Source organism: Ovis aries, chromosome 15, assembly GCF_016772045.2.
Source record: "Ovis aries strain OAR_USU_Benz2616 breed Rambouillet chromosome 15, ARS-UI_Ramb_v3.0, whole genome shotgun sequence".
Lineage (NCBI taxonomy): Eukaryota > Metazoa > Chordata > Mammalia > Artiodactyla > Bovidae > Ovis > Ovis aries.
In genome coordinates, this window is record NC_056068.1 from 3,103,031 (window position 1) to 3,121,397 (window position 18,367).

The 18,367-nt window shown below is 37.4% G+C and overlaps 1 pseudogene; it reads right to left on the reverse strand.

Moving 5' to 3' along the window:
• Positions 1–11,364, reverse strand: part of LOC114118356 (RNA-binding protein EWS-like) — a 30,365-nt pseudogene extending 19,001 nt beyond the window's left edge.
• Positions 11,365–18,367: the final 7,003 nt, after the last annotated feature.

Sequence of the window (18,367 nt, forward strand, 5' to 3'; positions counted from 1 at the left end):
CAATATTGTATTGGTTTTGCCATACATCAACATGAATCTGCCACAGGTATACGCGTGTTCCCCATCCAGAAGCCTCCTCCCTCCTCCCACCCCACACCATCCCTCTGGGTCGTCTCAGTGCACCAGCCCCAAGCATCCAGTATCATGCATTGAACCTGGACTGGCTATTCGTTTCATATATGATATTATACATGTTTCAATGCCATTCTCCCAAATCATCCCACCCTCACCCTCTCCCAAAAGACTGTTCTATTCAAAAAAAAAAAAAAAAAAAAAACCCTCTCCAGAAAGTTGCCATAGAGGAACTTATAAAGGCGGATATCTGCCTCAACATAATAAAGGTTTGTCATAAAAATATGACAAATCCAGAGCAAACATCATTCTCATGTGCAATTTTCTGTGGGTACTTTGGTATCTTGAGTAGATATCTAGCAATAGAATTTCATATAGTAACATTGTTCATGTTTAAATTTTGAGGAAATGGCAACACATTCTCCAAAGTGGCTGCGCTATTTTCCATTGCTACCAGCAATGCATGAGAGTTTCAATTTTGCAAATCCTCATCTTTTTTTTTATCTATTAGATAATACCAATCCCCACAGATGTGAAGTGGTATCTTACGGGGGTTTTGGTTGGAATTTCTCTTGTCGCTAACGATGTTGAGCATTTATTGATGGGCTTACTGACAATTTGTAAGCTTACTATAGAGAAATATCTTTTAAGGTCCTTTGCACACTTTTTAATTTGATCATTTATATTTTTAATCAGTTTTAAGTGTTCTTTATATATTCTAGATACAACTTTCTTACCAAAAATATATTTTTTGATTGTTTTACCTCTTTCTTTGAGTTGTCTTTTCACTTTCTTGATGGTATCATTTGTCACACAAATGTTTTAACTTTAATGTTATCTGAATTTTCTATTTTTTTCTACGGTCAGTTGCACTTTTAGTATTATTAATGTCTAATCTAAGTTCAGAAAGATTGTTTACAATGTTTTTAAGTGTCGTATAATTTTATCTCCTTCAATGAAGTTTATATTTCATTGTGAATTAGTCTGGGGGTATGGTGTGGCATAGAGGTCCACCCTCATTCTTTTACATGTGAACCTCCAATTGTTCTGTTCTCATTTATTAAAGACTACTTTTCCCCATTGAGCCGTCTGGGAACCTTGTTGAAATGAGTTAATCATGACTGTAAAATTTTACTTCTGTACTCAGAATTCTATTCCCTCTATCTACATATCTATCTTTATACCAGTACCACTCAGTCTTGATTAATTTAGTAATGCTTAAAAAGTGTGTGCTTCACTTCAGTAAGTGTGTGCTTCCCAAATCTGTTCTTTTTTCATGATTGTTTGACTATATCAGAGCCTTCAAATTTTCATATTAACTTAAGATCATCTTGACAATTCCTGAAAAAAATGCCAGCTGGGTGTTTGATAGCGAATCTAATAATATTAAGTCTTCTGATCAATAATCATTAGATATATTTTCATTTATTTGGATATTCTTTCATTTCTTTCAAAAATATGTAGCTTTCAGTGCATATATAGTCTTGCGCTTTTCTTTATTTAAAATTTCACCAAAGTATTTTGTTGATTTTTTATGCTATTGTAAATAGAATTATTTCCTTCATTTTCAGAATGGTCATTGTTAGTGTGTAAAAATATAACAATTTTTTTATATTGATCTTGAATTTTGTAATCTTGAACTTACTTCTTAATTCTAAAAGATTTTTGTGTATCTCTCATTTTCATAAACATAGAAGAAGTGTCTATTGCCAAAAATATAGTTCAAGTTTTGCCAAATTTGTTTATATTTTCAAAAAACTCTCTTCTTTTTTATTTTTTAATTTTTATTTTATTATTTTAGAATATAAATTTATTTAATTGGAGGTTAATTACTTTATAATATTGTATTGTTTTTGCCATGTATCAACATGAATCCACCGCTGGTATACATGTGTTTCCCATTCCAAACCCCCCTTCCTCCTCCCCGTACCATCCCTCTGGGTCATCCCAGTGCACCAGCCCCAAGCATCCAGTATCATGCATCAAACCTGGACTGGCAATTCGTTTCTTTTTAGCTTTCCTTTTTTTTTTTTTTTTTGGTTCTTGAATATGTATTTTTTACTGAAAAAATCATTCATAAATTAACATACAAAAATGTACAGACACATGAGTAAATAATTTAATGACAAAGGACTATATTTTTGTGAAAAGTGTTTTTTAAAACATCTTTAGATTTCAGTGCAAAAATGTACCCCTATAATCAGTTTCCTTTACTTCTTTTCTGATCTTTGTTATTACTTTTCTTCTGCTTACTTGGACTTAGTTCATTCTTCTTTTTTCTAGTTTATTGATGTATGAATTTAGATTTTGTATTAATATTTGATATATTTCATTTCTTCTCAATGTAGACATTTATTTCTGTACACTTCTCTCTGAGAACTGCTTTTGCCATATCTCATAGATTTTGGCATATTGTGTTTTCACTGTTAGTTGTTTCAAGATATTTCTAGGGTTCTCTTCTGATTTCTTTTTCGAAATTGTTCAGCAATACTTTAAGAAAATTTCCACATAATTGTGAATTATTCAGCTTTGCTTCTGTTATTGATTTCTAGTTCCATACCATTGTGGTTAGAAAAATAATTTGTATGATTTTAATATTCTTAAAGACTGATTTGTTGACCTCTCCTATGTTCTTTTCTGGAGAACATTCATGTGTACTTCAGGAAAATGTCTATTCTCCTACTATTGAATGAATGTTCTGTACATGTCTATATATATTTTGTCTCAAGTATTGTTAAAGACAAGTGCTTTCTGTTGATTTCTGTCGTTTTTTAATTTGGGTCATTGAAATCCCCTACTGCCATCACATTATTATCCATTTCTTCCTTCAGATATTTTAATATTTTTTTTAATATAAATATATGCTTCAGTCTTGGATGCACATCTATTTAGGTTGACATATATTCCTGATGAATGGACTTCCTTATGAAGTCACTCAGTCATGTCTGACTCTTTGTGACCCTAGGGACTATAGCCCGTCAGGCTCTTCCATCCATGGGATTTTCCAGGTAAAAATACTGGGGTGGGTTGCCATTTTCTTCTCCAGGGATCTTCCCAACCCAGGGATTGAATTCAGGTCTCAGCATTGTAGGCAGACTTTTTACTTTCTGAGCCACTAGAGAATACCAAAGTGAAAGTGAGCCACTCTGCTGTCCTTTGGTTTTCATTTTCATGGAATACTAACTGATCTGCATTTATTGATGCTGTGGTTGTTGTTCACCTGCTCTAATTGCTAGCTGATTTGTCATATTATCAATGATGCCCCAGGGCATAAATTGTTAAACAATTATATAATTAAATTTTATCTCCTTTTCTAGGTAGTTCTTGTGTCTAGGGTTTAAGTACTTCCAGAAGTACTCTTTTTAGTTGTCTCTTCCTCTAGTCTGTCTGCTAAATTTTTGGCTGGTATATCTTGCTGCTTTCATAGAGCTAGTAGTCTTTTCTTAATTGTAAACTGCTAAAATCTCCATTGTTTCTGGAAGTGCCCTTTAATTTGAAATTCTTCATGCTCAGTTCCAAATAGTCAGTCTCCTTGCTGAACTAGTTGTTCTCAATGCTTGACTCTCTGCTGGGTCTAAATTGTCCACCAACACTCTGAACCCACAATGTGGAAACAATGTTTTCTGCCTTTGAATTAACCTCCTGCTCTGTGAGGGAGGCCCTAAGCAGGGGCAGTCTCTCTGGTCTTCTTGAATTACCTTTCTCAGCATAAAGCCTCTGCTCATTCAGCAAGCTGGAGCAGGGTAGGCAAGACTCAGTGTTCTTGGCTTGTGCGCCCAGCACTAGCATAATGCTTTTGTCTTGTGAGTTGGTAGCTGAATAGAAAATGTGTGCCCAGGTCTCTCAGTTCCTCTCATCTAGAATAGAGCTCTTCCAACACAAAGGCGAGAGTAATAAAAAGTGCTGCGGTTCTGAACTTCCCAAAGAAAGAATCCAAACCTTTTTATTGGAAGCTGGCAGGAGAAGTCCCATTCTCTTTTATCTTTTATTATCTGCCTATAGTGTGGCTCCCAAAATGCTGAGCTACAGATGGGCTGAAAGTGAGTTATGCTTCCTCAAATTCAGAATTTGCCCCCATTTTTACCAGAATTTAATAGATTTTCTTCATTAAATATTTCTCAATTTTCTATATGTTATTAGGATAAATTCCAGAGATTTGAAATGACTGTTTGTAATTTCTGTCTTACTGAAAAGAAAGTTTTTGATCCCCCTCATGTTATCATTCCGCAATTGTTTGTTTATAAACCATATAATTTTAAATAAAAATCACGTTTTCTAATTCCAAATCCTTCAAAAATGCTTTAGAAAAACAAATGTTTAATTTTCTCCTGGATAATACCGACATTTCTCCAATTAGTATGTATTTTCCTGGGAAACTTTTTAGCACTGTAATTTAATGAGATAGAGCATATCACAAAATTCTCATAATTAATTTCAAAGGTAAATTAATTTTCATTCAAGGGATACTATGTTGTTCACCAGTTTTCATTTAGTTAATGTGATTAGAAATGGGAGAACACAACAGCTGACTTTAAGCCTGTGATTTTAAGATCAAAATACTTCTTCACTGATCTCCAACTTCCTCTCTGCTTTGGTCCCATGGTTGTGGCTATGATTTTGACATTTTGTAACTATAACTCCTTTCAGATTCCTACTGCTAGTTCTCCTATGACTGGCAATAGTTTATCTCTCTACCTTGAGGGAGGTTTTCACTATTGCCAATCTGCAAAACTGCATTATCTCTTGTTGGTTCAACTATAAAGAGTCCCTTACTTAAACTCACTTCAAAATATCAGTTAAAAAAGCTATTTTATTTTTCCTAATGCAACTGTGACTTGTTTGCTTGGTAATTGGTTCTGGGTCAAAGTAAAACTGTTAACTTCAAGGTAAGCAAAGGTAATTACAGATCAGCTTCCTATTTTAAAAGTTTCCTGATAAGGACTGTGGTTTAGATCATAAATTCCTTATTGCAAAATTCAGCCTTAAATTGAAGAAAGTAGAGGAAACTGCTAGACCATTCAGTATGACCTAAATTAAATCCCTTACAATTATGCAGTGGAAGTGACAAACAGATTCAATAGATTAAATCTGATAAACAGAGTGCCTGAAGAACTATGGATGAAGGTTCATAACATTGTACATGGTAAGAAGGCTTTACAAATAGCTCAGAATAGAAGAGAAGCAAAAGGCAAAGGAGAAAAGGAAAGATATACCCATCAGAATGCAGAGTTCCAAAGAAGAGCAAAGAGAGAAAAGAAAGCCTTCTTAAGACGTTATTGCAAAGAAATAGATGAAAACAATAGAATGGGAAAGCTTAAGGGTTTCATCAAGAACATTAGAGATAACAAGGGAGAATTTCATCAACGATGGGCACAATAAAGGACAGAAATGGAATGGGCCTAACAGAAGCAGAAGATATTAAGATGAGGTGGTAAGAATACCTAGAAAAATTATATGAAAAATATCTTAATGACCCAGATAATCATGATGGTGTGATCACTCACTTAGAGCCAGACTTCCTAGAGTGCAACGTCAAGTGGGCCTTAGGAAACATCACTATGAACAAAGCTAGTGGAAGTGATGGAATTCCAATTGAGCTATTTTAAATCCTAAAAGGTGATGCTATAAAAGTGCTGCACTCAATATGCCCACAAATTTGGAAAACTTGGCAGTGGCCACAGGACTGGAAAGGGTCAGTTTTAATTTCAATCCCAAAGAAAGACAATGCCAAAGAATGTTAAGTATCACACAATTGCACTCATTTCACATGCTAAGAAAGTAATGTTCAAAGTTTTCCAAGCAAGCCTTAAACAGTACATCAATCAACAACTTCCAATGTTCATGTCATATTTAAAAAAGGCAGAGGAACCAAAGGTCAAATAGCCAACATCCATTGGATCATAGAAAAAGCAATAAAATTCAAGAAAAAAAAATCTACTTCTGCTCCATTGACTACACTAAGGCCTTTGACTGTGTGGATCACAGCAAACTGTAGAAAATTCTTAAAGAGACTGAGATACTAGACCACCATACCTGCCTCATGAGAAATCTATATGCAGGGCAAGAAGCAACATTTAGAACTAGACATGGAATAAAGGACGGGTTCAAAATTTGGAAAGGCTGTATATTTGGTAAAGGCTGTATACTTTCACCCTATTTATTTAACTTATATGCAGAGTTCTGTTCTGTTCAGTCTCTCAGTCGTGTCCGACTCTTTGAGACACCATGAATCGCAGCACGCCAGGCCTCCCTGTCCATCACCATCCCCCAGAGTTCACTCAGACTCACGTCCATCGAGTCCGTGATGCCATCCAGCCATCTCATCCTCGGTCATCCCCTTCTCCTCCTGCCCCCAATCCCTCCCAGCATCAGAGTCTTTTCCAATAAGTCAACTCTTCGCATGAGGTGGCCAAAGTACTGGAGCTTCAGCTTTAACATCATTCCTTCCAAAGAAATCCCAGGGCTGACCTCCTTCAGAATGGACTGGCTGGATCTCCTTGCAGTCCAAGGGACTCTCAAGAGTCTTCTCCAACATCACAGTTCAAAAGCATCAATTCTTGTGCACTCAGCCTTCTTCACAGTCCAACTCTCACATCCATACATGACCACAGGAAAAATCATAACCTTGACAAGACGGACCTTAGTCGGCAAAGTAATGTTTCTGCTTTTGAAAATACTCTCTAGGTTGGTCAAAACTTTTCTTTCAAGGAGTAAGTGTCTTTTAATTTCATGGCTGCAGTCACCATCTGCAGTGATTTTGGAGCCCAAAAAAATAAAGTCTGACACTGGACAAAGCACAAGCTCAAATCAAGACTGGAGGGAGGAATCTAAATTACCTCAGATATGCAGATGACACCATCCTTATGGCAGAAAGTGAAGAAAAACTAAAGAGCCTCTTGTTAAAAGTGAAAGAGGAGAGTGAAAAAGCTGGCTTAAAGCTCAACATTCAAAAAACTGAGATCATGGAATCCAGCCCCATCACTTCATGGCAAATAGACGGGAAAACAATGTAAACACTGAGGGACTTCATTTTCTTAGTCTTCAGAAACACCACAGATGGTGCCTGCAGCCATGAAACTAAAAGGCACTTGCTCCTTGGAAGAAAAGCTATGACTAAATAAAATCAGTCCTGAATATTTATTGGAAGGACTGATGCTAAAGCTGAAGCTCCAATACTCTGGACACCTGATGTAAAGAACTGACTCATTAGAAAAGACTCTTATATTGGGGAAGACTGAAGGCAGGAGAAGAAGGGGGTGACAGAGGAGGAGATGCTTGAATGATCTCACCAACTTAATGGACACGAGTTTGAGCAAGCTCCAGGAGTTGGTGATGGACAGGGGATCCTAACATGCTCCATGGGGTTGGAAATTGTTGGATATGACTGAGAGACTGAACTGAACGTAAGGTATATTCACTGTCTTTTCATAGACTGCTGACTACTTTGAAGAACCCAGAATCAGTCATTGTTCTTAGTTGCTGCAACAGACAACTTAGTTGCTGCAAAAACAACAAGAAGCATATTTAAACAGGAAGCAATGAATTTATCAAAAGGGTGTTACATAACTAACCGAAACTCTAGGAAGCCAAGATAATTGGAACTGAAAAATTTGGGCGGAAATTTAGGAGGAACAGAGGCGTCAAAATCAGCAACACTAGTTCAATCAGGAAACTGGTGCATTTTCCACAGAGCATAGGCACCATGGGGTGCAGTGCTTTCATTGTTGATGCTGAAAACTGGACACCGTTCTTTGCTGCCTCTAACCACAACCATTTGCCCCTGTTACTGATGCTGTACACTGACATGATGGGTTCCTTGTCCTTGTCTCCCGATTCCAAGTCTGGAGTTGCTGAATTGGATTGGCAGAAATGATATTTTATCCCATGTCCTGAGAAAACTATCTGGCAGTTTCAGCTTCCATTCAACTAACAATTACACTTCAATTAATACTCACTATGTAAGGAATTCAACTAATTCCTTCAACTATTACTCACAGGGAAGGAATTGCCCAGCTATAAAAAGGGAAGGGGATGTTTGTCAGAGGGAACATGATACATACCCATTGTTATGTGCCTATTTGCCTGACAAGCTTTTTTAACAGCTGTTAACTACTTTTCACAGTCCAGTGATGTAAAAACAGAATGAAAAAAAAACTGTATACTTCAAAAGCAAAGTAGAATGAAAAACTCCACCTTAATGAACTACACCATCTTTCGTGAAACTAAAATATATTCTCGCTTTCCACCAAAAAGGGGAACTCAAAATCTCATCAATTACTGCATACAGTCAGAGCACCAGTATTTCAGGGGAAATGTCAACTACTCTTTTTTTTTTTTTTTTTTCCTGACTTCAACATGAATTCTCACCACAAATGTACGCTATAGAAAACTGTAAGGGAAATGAAGCAAAAAAAAAAAAAAAAAAAGGAGGGGGATATGGAGAAGCAATAAAACAATATATATATATTTTTTATATCTTTAGGATTCTTTGCTTACTGAAAAGAATCCCACTTACCGGCCAGAGGAGAAGGAGGTGGGGGAGGTGCAGGAAAGGGAGGAGGCGCCGCCTTCCCTGCCCATGCGCCCTCGCAGTTGTCTGCGCTCTGCTCTGGACCAGTTTGGGGAAGTTGCCCAAGCCCTGTGTCGCCCGGATGTGCGACCTCAATGAGCCACAGCCAGCCGAGAAGATCGGCAAGAGGAAGAAGTTGCCGAGACCTTTGTTGGATAGTTTCAGCTGCATTGCCTGGAAGAAAGAGTTCACCACCTTTAGTGAGATATATTTCACAAAGATGGCCACACGGAACTGCCCAGAAATGGACTTAGTGATCAAACCACTGGACACAATTCCTGAGGATAAGAAAGTCAGAGTTCAGAGGACATAGAGCACTTTTGGCCCGTTTGAGAAACCCACTAATCAAATAAAGAGGGTGCATTCTGAGAACAATGCTGGCATTAACTTTAATAAGAGCTCCTCTGCGGGCAAAGAGTCTCCTAAATTTCGGGGCATTCCAGCCTGCCCCAGTTCACCAACAAGTACCAAATTTGGAAAAGCTGACTCACACGGAAAACTGTAAGAGCTAGGAGAAGGAGGTTATGGTACAGTATACAAAGGGAAAAGCGAGGTGAATGGAAAGTTGGTAGCCCTGAAGGTGATCAGGCTGTGGGAAGAAGGTACACCTTTTATAGCTATCAGGGAAGAAGAAGACTCTTGAGAGTACCTTGGACAGCAGGGAGATCAAACCAGTCAATCTTAAAGGAAATCAACCCTGAATACTCATTGGAAGGATGGATGCTGAAGCTGAAGCTCCAATATTTTGGCCACCTGATGAGAAGAGTGGACTCATTGGGGAAGACCCTGATGCTGGCAACAATTGAGGCCAAGAGGAGAAGGGAATGATAGAGGATGAGATGGTTGGATTGCATCCTGGACTCAATGCACATGAATTTGAGCAAACTATGGGAGATAGTGAAGGACAGGGAAGCCTGGCATATGGCAGTCCATGGGGTCACAAAGAGTTGGAAATGACTAAGTGACTGAACAAGGACAAAATAGTGACTTTGAAAAACAGTTTGACACCTTTTTAAAAAGTGGAATGGTAAATTACTGTACATGCTAACATTTTAATTCCTGGGAATCTACCCAGGAGAAAGGAAAACACTTCCAGACAAAGACACATATGTGAATGTTCCTAATGTTACTGTGCACAATAGGCAAAATCAAGAAATAATCTCAATGTTCATCACCTGCTGAGTTGATACACAAAATGTCAAATATCCATATAGTGACTCAGAAGGTGCTATCTACAGGTAATATGCTTGATGATATGCTTCAATACGTTTGAACCTTGAAAGCATTTATGACCAGTTTTATAAGCCTGGTTGAATTTTCAAGGTGGTTCTAGTAGTAAAGAACCCGCCTGCCAATGCAGGAGACTTAAAAGACGTGGGTTCCATCCCTGAGTTGGGAAGATCCCCTGGAGAAGGGCATGGCAACCCACTCCAGTATTCTTGCCTAGAAAATCCCATGGACAGAGGAGCCTGGCAGGCTATAATCCATATGATTGAAGAGTCGGATACAACTGAAGTGAGTTAGCACTTACTGAAGTGCCTAGAGTGACTGAAACTTTTCTTCAATTCATGAAAAATATGCTCCACCTATACATTTCCCAAACCTGGGGATTTCTTCCTTTATTTTTTTGGGTGTTTTCAGAGTCAGACATGAATGAGTGACTAAGCATAGCATAGCATAACAGAGATATTACTAGACTGCCTAAATTGGGCTTAACTTGTAGCTCAGTCAGTAAAGAATCTGCCTGCAATGGGGGCAACCCAGGTTTGATTCCTGGGTCAGGAAGATCTCCTGAAGAAGGAAATTGCCACCTACTCCAGTATTCTTGCCTGGAGAAATCCATGAACAGAGGAGCCTGGAGGGCTGCAGTTCATGGGATCACAGAGAGTCAGATAAGACTGACTGACTAACACACATTTTTCTATTTTTAATTAATTTTTATTGGAGTGCAATTGCTTTACAATGTTATGTTAGTCTTTTGCTATACAACAAAGTGAATTAGACATAAGCATGCATATATCTACTCTTTTTATGGTTTCCTTATCATTTAGGTCACCACAGAGCACTGAGCAGAGTTCCTTGTGCTATACTGCAGGTCACCATTAGTTGTATATTTTATATATATTAGTCTATATATTTCAGTTCCAATCTCCCGATTCATCCCACTCCACTCTCCCTACCTCACTTGGTAACAATAAATATGCTCTCTGTAACAGTCTATTTTTGCTTTGCATATAACTTCATCTCTACCATTTTTCTAGAATCCATGTATAAGTGATATTATACAGTACCTGTTTTTCTCTGTCTGAGTTGCTTCACTCTGTATGACAGCCTCAAGGTTCATCAACATCTCTGCAAATGGCACAATGTTGTTCCTCATTATGTCTGAGTTACATTCCATTGAATACATATACCATGTCATCTCTATCCACTCTTCTATCAATGTGCATTTACGCTGCATCCAGGTCTTAGCTACTGCAAATAGTGCTCCAACAAATATTGGGGTGTATGTGTTCTTTCAAATTATGTGTTCTCTGGATATATATCTAGCACTGAGGGTTCTACGCCATGTGGCAGCTCGATTTTTAGTTTATTAAGGAACATCTGGACCGTTCTTCATAGTGGCTATGCCAGTTTACATTTCTACCAACAGCATATAAGTGTACTTTTTTCTCCACACCCTCCCCAGCATCTATTGTTTGATAATTTTTGATGATGGCCATTCTGACCATTGTAAGATGATACTTCATTGTAGTTGTAATTTGTATCTCTCTAATAATTAATGATGTAGATCATCTTTTAAGATGCTTGTTGTATGTCTTTGAAGAAATTTCTACTTAGCTCTTCTGTCAATTTTGTGACTATTATTATTGTTGTTCAGTTGCTCAGTCATGTCTAACTCTTTGAAACTCCGATGTAGTGTTTTTTCTTTAATGTTGAGCTGCATTAGCTGTTTGATTGTTTTGGAAAATAATCTCCTGTCAGTTTTTCATTTCCAAATATTTTATCCCATTCTGAAAGCTGTATTTTCATTTTGTTTATGGTTTCCTTTCTTTTGAAAAACTTTTAAGTTTACCTGGACCCCCTTTTGAAAAATGTTTATCTTTTCATTACTCTAGGAGGTGGGTCAAAAAAGAGCTTGCTGAAATTTATGTCAAGGAGTATGCAACCTATGTTTTTCTTTAACAATTTATAATATCCAACATTACATTTAGATCTTTAATCCATCGTGTGTGTATTTTTGTGTAAGATGTTTGAGAGTGTTCTAATTTTATTCTTTTATATCTAGTTGTTTGATTTTCCCAGCATAACTTATTGAAGAGATTCTCACTTCTCCGGTGTATAGTGTTGCTTCTTTCATCATAGTTTTACAAATAGCTGAGGAAAGAAGAGAAGCAAGGGAGAAAAGAAACTATATACTTAATTAAGTGCAGAGTTCCAGAGAATAGCAATAAGATAAAGGACTTCTTAATTGATCAGTGTAAATAAATAGAGGAAAACATTAGAGATCTCTTCAAGAAAACTGGATATATCAAGAGAACATTTCATGGGAGGATGAGCATGATAAAAAATAAAAAAAATGGTAAAGAACTAAGAGACGCAGAAGAAATTAAGAAGAGGTGGCAAGAATACATACAAACTATACAAGGAAGGTCTTAATAACTCAGATAATCATGATGATATTGTCACTTGCCTAGGTCCAGATTTCCTGGAGTGTGAAGTCAAGTAGCCTTAGATAGCATTATTACAAAGAAAGAAATTGGAGATGATGGAATTCGAGCTGAACTATTTCAAATTCTAAAAGATGATGCTGTTAAAATGCTGCACTCAGCATGTGTTTAAGTCTTTAAAACCCAGCAGTGGCCACAGGACTGGAAAAGGCCTGTTTTTATTGCTATCCCAAAGAAGGGAAATTCCATTTATTTATTTATTTTTATTTTAAAATATAAATTTATTTATTTTAATTGGAGGTTAATTACTTTACAGTATTGTATTGGTTTTGCCATATATCAACATGAATCCACCACGGGTATAACATGTTCCCCATCCTGAACTCCCCTCCCACCTCCCTCCCCGTGCCATCCCTCTGGGTCATCCCAGTACACCAGCCCCAAGCATCCAGTATCATGCATCGAACCTAGACTGGTGATTCATTTCATATATGATATTATACATGTTTCAATGCCATTCTCCCAAATCATCCCACCTCTCCCTCTCCCTCAGAGTCCAAAAGGCTGTTCTATACATCTGTGTCTCTTTTGCTGTTTTGCATACAGGGTTATTATTACCATCTTTCTAAATTCCGTATATATTCATTAGTATACTGTATTGGTGTTTTTCTTTCTGGTTTACTTCACTCCGTTTATCTTTTTAATATAAATTTATTTATTTTAATTGTAAGCTAATTACTTTAAACATTGTATTGGTTTTGCCATACATTGACATGAATCCAACATGGATGTACATGTGTTCCCCATCCTGAATCCCCCACCCACCTCCCTCCCCATTCTATCCCTCTGGGTCATCCCAGTGCACTGGCCCTGAGCACCCTGTCTCATGCATCGAACCTGGACTGGCGATTCATTTCATGTATGATAATAAACATGTTTCAATGCCATTCTCCAAAACCATCCCACCCTCACCCTCTCCCACAGAGTCCAAAAGACTGTTCTATACATCTGTGTCTCTTTTGTTGTCTCTCATACAGGGTTATCCTTACCATCTTTTTAAATTCCATATATATGCATTAGTGTTCTGTATTGGTGTATTTCTTTCTGGCTTACTTCACTCTGTATAATAAGCTCCAGTTTCATCCACCTCATTAGAACTGATTCAGATATATTCTTTTTAATGGCTGAGTAATATTCCATCAATTCCATTTATGTTCACACTCCTGTACAGTTGGACTCAGTTCACTAGCTAACAAGGTTAATCTCAAAATCTTCAAGATAAGCTTCACAAATACATAAACCAAGAAATTCCTGATGTACAAACAAGGTTTCAAAGAGCCAGAGGAACCAGAGGTCAAATTGCCAGCATTCAGTGGATCATCCAGAAAGCAAGGGGATTTCAGAAAACAATGTCTACTTCTGCTTCATTAAAATAGCTTAAACCTTTGGCTGTGTTGATCACAACAAACTGGAAAATTTTTAAAGAAATGGGAATATCAGACCACCTTGCCAGTCTCCTAAGAAACCTATGTGGATCAAGAAGCAACAGTTAGAACCTTGCATGGAACAAATGACTGGTTCAAAATTGGGAAAAGAGTATGCCAAGGCTGTATATTGTCAGCCTGCTTATTTGACTTATATGCAGAATACTTCGTGTGGAGTGCTGGGCTGCAAGAATCACAAATTGGAGTCAAAATTGCTTCAAGAAATATCAGCAATGTCAGATATGCAGATGATACTACTCTAATGGCAAATAGTGAAGAACTAAAGAGCCTTTTGATGAAGATGGAAGAGGGGAGTAAAAAAGCTGGCTTGAAACTAAACGTTAAAAACACTAGGATCTTGGCATACTGTCCCATCACTTCATGGCAAATAGAAGGGGGAAAAGTGGAAACAGTGACAGATTTTACTTTCTTGGGCTCCAAAATCACTGTGTATGGTGACTACAGCCAGACAATTAAAAGACGCTTACTCCTTTGAAGGAAATGATGAGAAAAGTACACAGTGTATTATAAAGCAGACATTACTTTGCCAACAAAGGAACATATAGTCAAATCTATGGGTTTATTCAGTAGTCATGTATGGAAAAGTGAGTTGGACCAAAAGGAGGCTGAACAGCAAGAACTGATGTTTTTGAATTCTGATGCTGGAGGAGACTCTTCAGAGTTCCTTGGACTTCAGGGAGATCAAACCAATCAATTATAAAGGATATCAACCCTGAATATTGATTAGAAGGAATGTTGCTGAAACTGGAGCTCCAATACTTTGGCTACCTAATGGGAAGAGCTGACTTATTGGAAAAGATCCTTGTGTTAGGAAAGAATGAAAGCAAAAGGGGAAAGGGACAGCAGAGGACCAGATGGTTAGAGAGCACCAATGATTCAATGGACACAAGTTTGAGCAAACTCTGGGAGATACTGGAGGACAGAGGAGCCTGGCAAGCTGAAGTCCATGGGGTCTCAAAGAGCTGGACATGACTATATGACAGAATAACAACAGCAAATTTTGGGTGTATAAACATTTATAATTGTTATATCCTTTTCTTGGATAAATTCTTCAAGCATTATGTAGTGTCATTCTTTGTTTCCTGTAAAAAAAAAAAAAAAACAACTTTATTTTAAAGTGTATTTTGTCTAAGATGGATATTACTATTCTTGGTGACGTTTTATTTACATTTTCCTGGAATCTCTTTTTCCATCTTCTCATCTCTAGTGTACCTAGGTCTGAAATAGCCCTCTTGTAGACAACACATTTATAGGTCTTGTTATTTAATTCATTCAGCCAGGTTTTGTCTTTTGAGCTTTTAATTCATTCACATTTAAAGTAATTTAAACATTTGCAATATTCTTATTGCCACTTTATTAATTGTTCTGTTTGTTTTTGTAGGACTTTTTCTTCTCTTGTGTTTCCTGCTGATGGAAGATCTTTTAGCATTTATTGTAATACTGGTTTCAGTTCAGTTCACTTCAGTTGCTCAGTCATGTCTGGCTTTTTGCAATCCCATGTACTGCAGCAGGCCAAGCTTCTCTGTCCATCACCCACACCCAAACCTTGCGCAATCTCATGTCCATCGAGTAGGTGATGCCATGCAACCATCTCATACTCTGTCCCCTGCTTCTCCTCCTGCCTTCAATCTTTCCCAGCATCAGGATCTTTTTTGATGAGGCCAAAGTATTGAAGCTTGAGTTGCAGCATAAGGCCTTCCAATGAACAGTCAGGACAGACTTCTTTAGGATTGGCTAGTCTGATCTCCTTTTAATCCAAGGGACTCTTAAGCATCTTCTCCAACACCACAGTAAAAACAACAACAACAACATATAAATTGTCTAATACTCAGCTTTCTTTATGGTCTAAATCTCACATCCATACATGACTACTGGAAAATAATAGATAACTTTGACTAGATGGACCATCATCAGCAAAACAGTGTATCTTCTTTTTATTTATTTATTTTTCTTTTTTGTTTTGTTTTTTTTCCCTGCCTTTTTTTTTTTTTAATTTTTAGTTTTACTTTATTTTACTTTACAATACTGTATTGGCTTTGCCATACATTGACATGAATCCACCATGGGTGTACCTTCTTTTTATATGCTGTCTATGTTGGTCATAGCTTTTCTTCCAAGGAGCAAATATCTTTTAATTTCATGGCTGCAGTCATCATCTGTAGTGATTTTGGAGCCCAAGAAAATAAAGTATGCCACTATTTACATTGTTTCCCCATAAATTTGCCATGAAGTGATGGGACTGGATACCATGATCTTAGTTTTCTGAATGTTGAGTTTAAAGCCAGCTTTTTTATTCTCCTCTTTCACTTTCATCAAAAGACTCTTTAATTCCTCTTCACTTTCTGCAAGAAGGGTGTTGTCATCTGGATATCTGAGGTTATTGATATTTCTCCTGGCAATCTTGGTTCCAGCTTGTGTCTCATGCAGCCCAGGATTTCACATGATGTACTCTGCATATAAGTAAAATAAACAGAGTAAGAATATACACCATTGAAGTACTCTTTTTCCACGTTTTAAGCAGTCCATTATTCCATGGTTCTAACTGTTACTTCTTGACCTGCATATGGATTTCTCAGGAGTCAGGTAGGGTGGTCTGATATTCCCATCTCTTTTAAGAATTTTTCAAAATTTGTTGCAATTCACTTATTCAAAGGGTTTGGAGTGGTCAATAGGCAGAAATAGATTTTTTTTTTAACTCTTTTGCTTTTTCTATGATCCAACGGATGTTGGCAATTTGTTATATGTTTCTCTGCCTTTTCCAAATCCAGCTTGAATATCTGGAAGTTCTTTGTTCACATACTGTGTTGAAGCAAGGAGAATTTTGGAGCATCACTTTGCTAGTGTGAGAGGTGAGTACAATTGTCCAGTAGTTTCAACATTCTTTGGCATTTCCTTTCTTTGAGATTGGAATGAAAACTAACCTTTTCCAGCCTTGTGGCCACTGCTGAGTTTTCCAAATTTGCTGGCATATTGAATGCAACATTTTCATAGCATGATCTTTTGGGATTTGAAACAGCTCAACTCGAATTCCATCAACTTACTAGCTTGTTCAGAGTGATGCTTCCTAAGGTCCACTTGACTTCACATTCTAGGTGAGTGATCACACCATCGTGGATATATGGGTCATTAAGATCATTATGGTATAGTTCTTCTGTGTATTCTTGTCACCTCTTCTTCATATCCTCTGCTTCTGTTAGATCCATACCATTTCTGTCCTTTATTGTGCCCATGTTTGCATGAAATATTCCCTTTCTATTTCTAATTTTCTTGATGAAAACTCTAGTCTTTCTCATTATATTGTTTTCCTCGATTTCTTTGCATTTTTCACTTAGGAAGCCTTTCTTATCTCTCCTTCCTCCTTTTTGGACCTCTGCACTCAAGTAAGTCAGTTCAGTTCAGTTGCTCAGTCTTGTCTGACTTTTTGCAACTCCATGGATTGCAACACGGCAGGCCTCCCTGTCCATCACCAATTCCTGGAGTTTACTAAAACTCATGTCCATTGAATTGGTGATGCCATCCGACCATCTCATCCTTTGTCATCACCTTTTCCTCTCGCCTTCAATCTTTCCCAGCATCAGAGTCTTTTTCAATAAGTCAGTTCTTCACATCAGGTGGTCAAATTATTGGAGTTTCAGCTTCAGCATCCGTCCTTCCAATGAATATTCAGGATTGATTTCTTTGAGGATGGACTAGTTAGATCTCTTTGCAGTCCAAGGGACTCTCAAGAATCTTCTCCAATACAAAAACATGAGTTCTTCAACACTCAGCTTTCTTTATAGTCCAATTCTCACAATCCTTACATGACTACTGGAAAAAACATTGCTTTGACTAGATGACTTTGGTGGTAAAGCAATGTCTCTGTTTTTAAATATTCTGCCTAGTTTGTTCATAACTTTTCTTCCAAGGAGCACGTGTCTTTTAATTTCATGGTTCACTCAATATCTGCAGTGAGTTTGGGCCCCCTCCCCCCCCCAAAAAAAAAAAAGTGTGTCACTCTTTCCATTGTTTCCTCATCTATTTGCCATGAAGTGGTGGGACCAGATGCCATGATCTTAGTTTTCTGAATGTTGACTTTTAAGCCAACATTTTCACTCTCCTCTTTCACTTTTCATCAAGAGGCTCTTTAGTTCTTCTTCATGTTCTGCCATAAGGGTGGTGCCATCTGCATATCTGAGGTTATTGCTATTTCTCCTGGAAATCTTGATTCTAACTTGTGCTTCTTCCAGCCCAGTGATTCTCATGATGTACTCTGCATATAATTTAAATAAGCAGATGGGTATATCTTTCCCTTTCTCCTTTGCCATTAGCTTCTCTTCTTTTCCCAGCTATTTGTCTCAGCCTTAGACAACCATTTTGCTTTTTTTGAATTTCTTTTCCTTGGGGATGATTTTGATCATCACTTCTTATACAACGTCAACAACCTCCATCTATAGTTCTTCAGGCACTGTATCAGATCTAATCCCTTGTAGTTGTCACTTTCACTGTACAATTATAAGGGATTCCATTTATGTAATATATGAAGGGTCTAGTGGTTTTCCCTATTTTCTTCA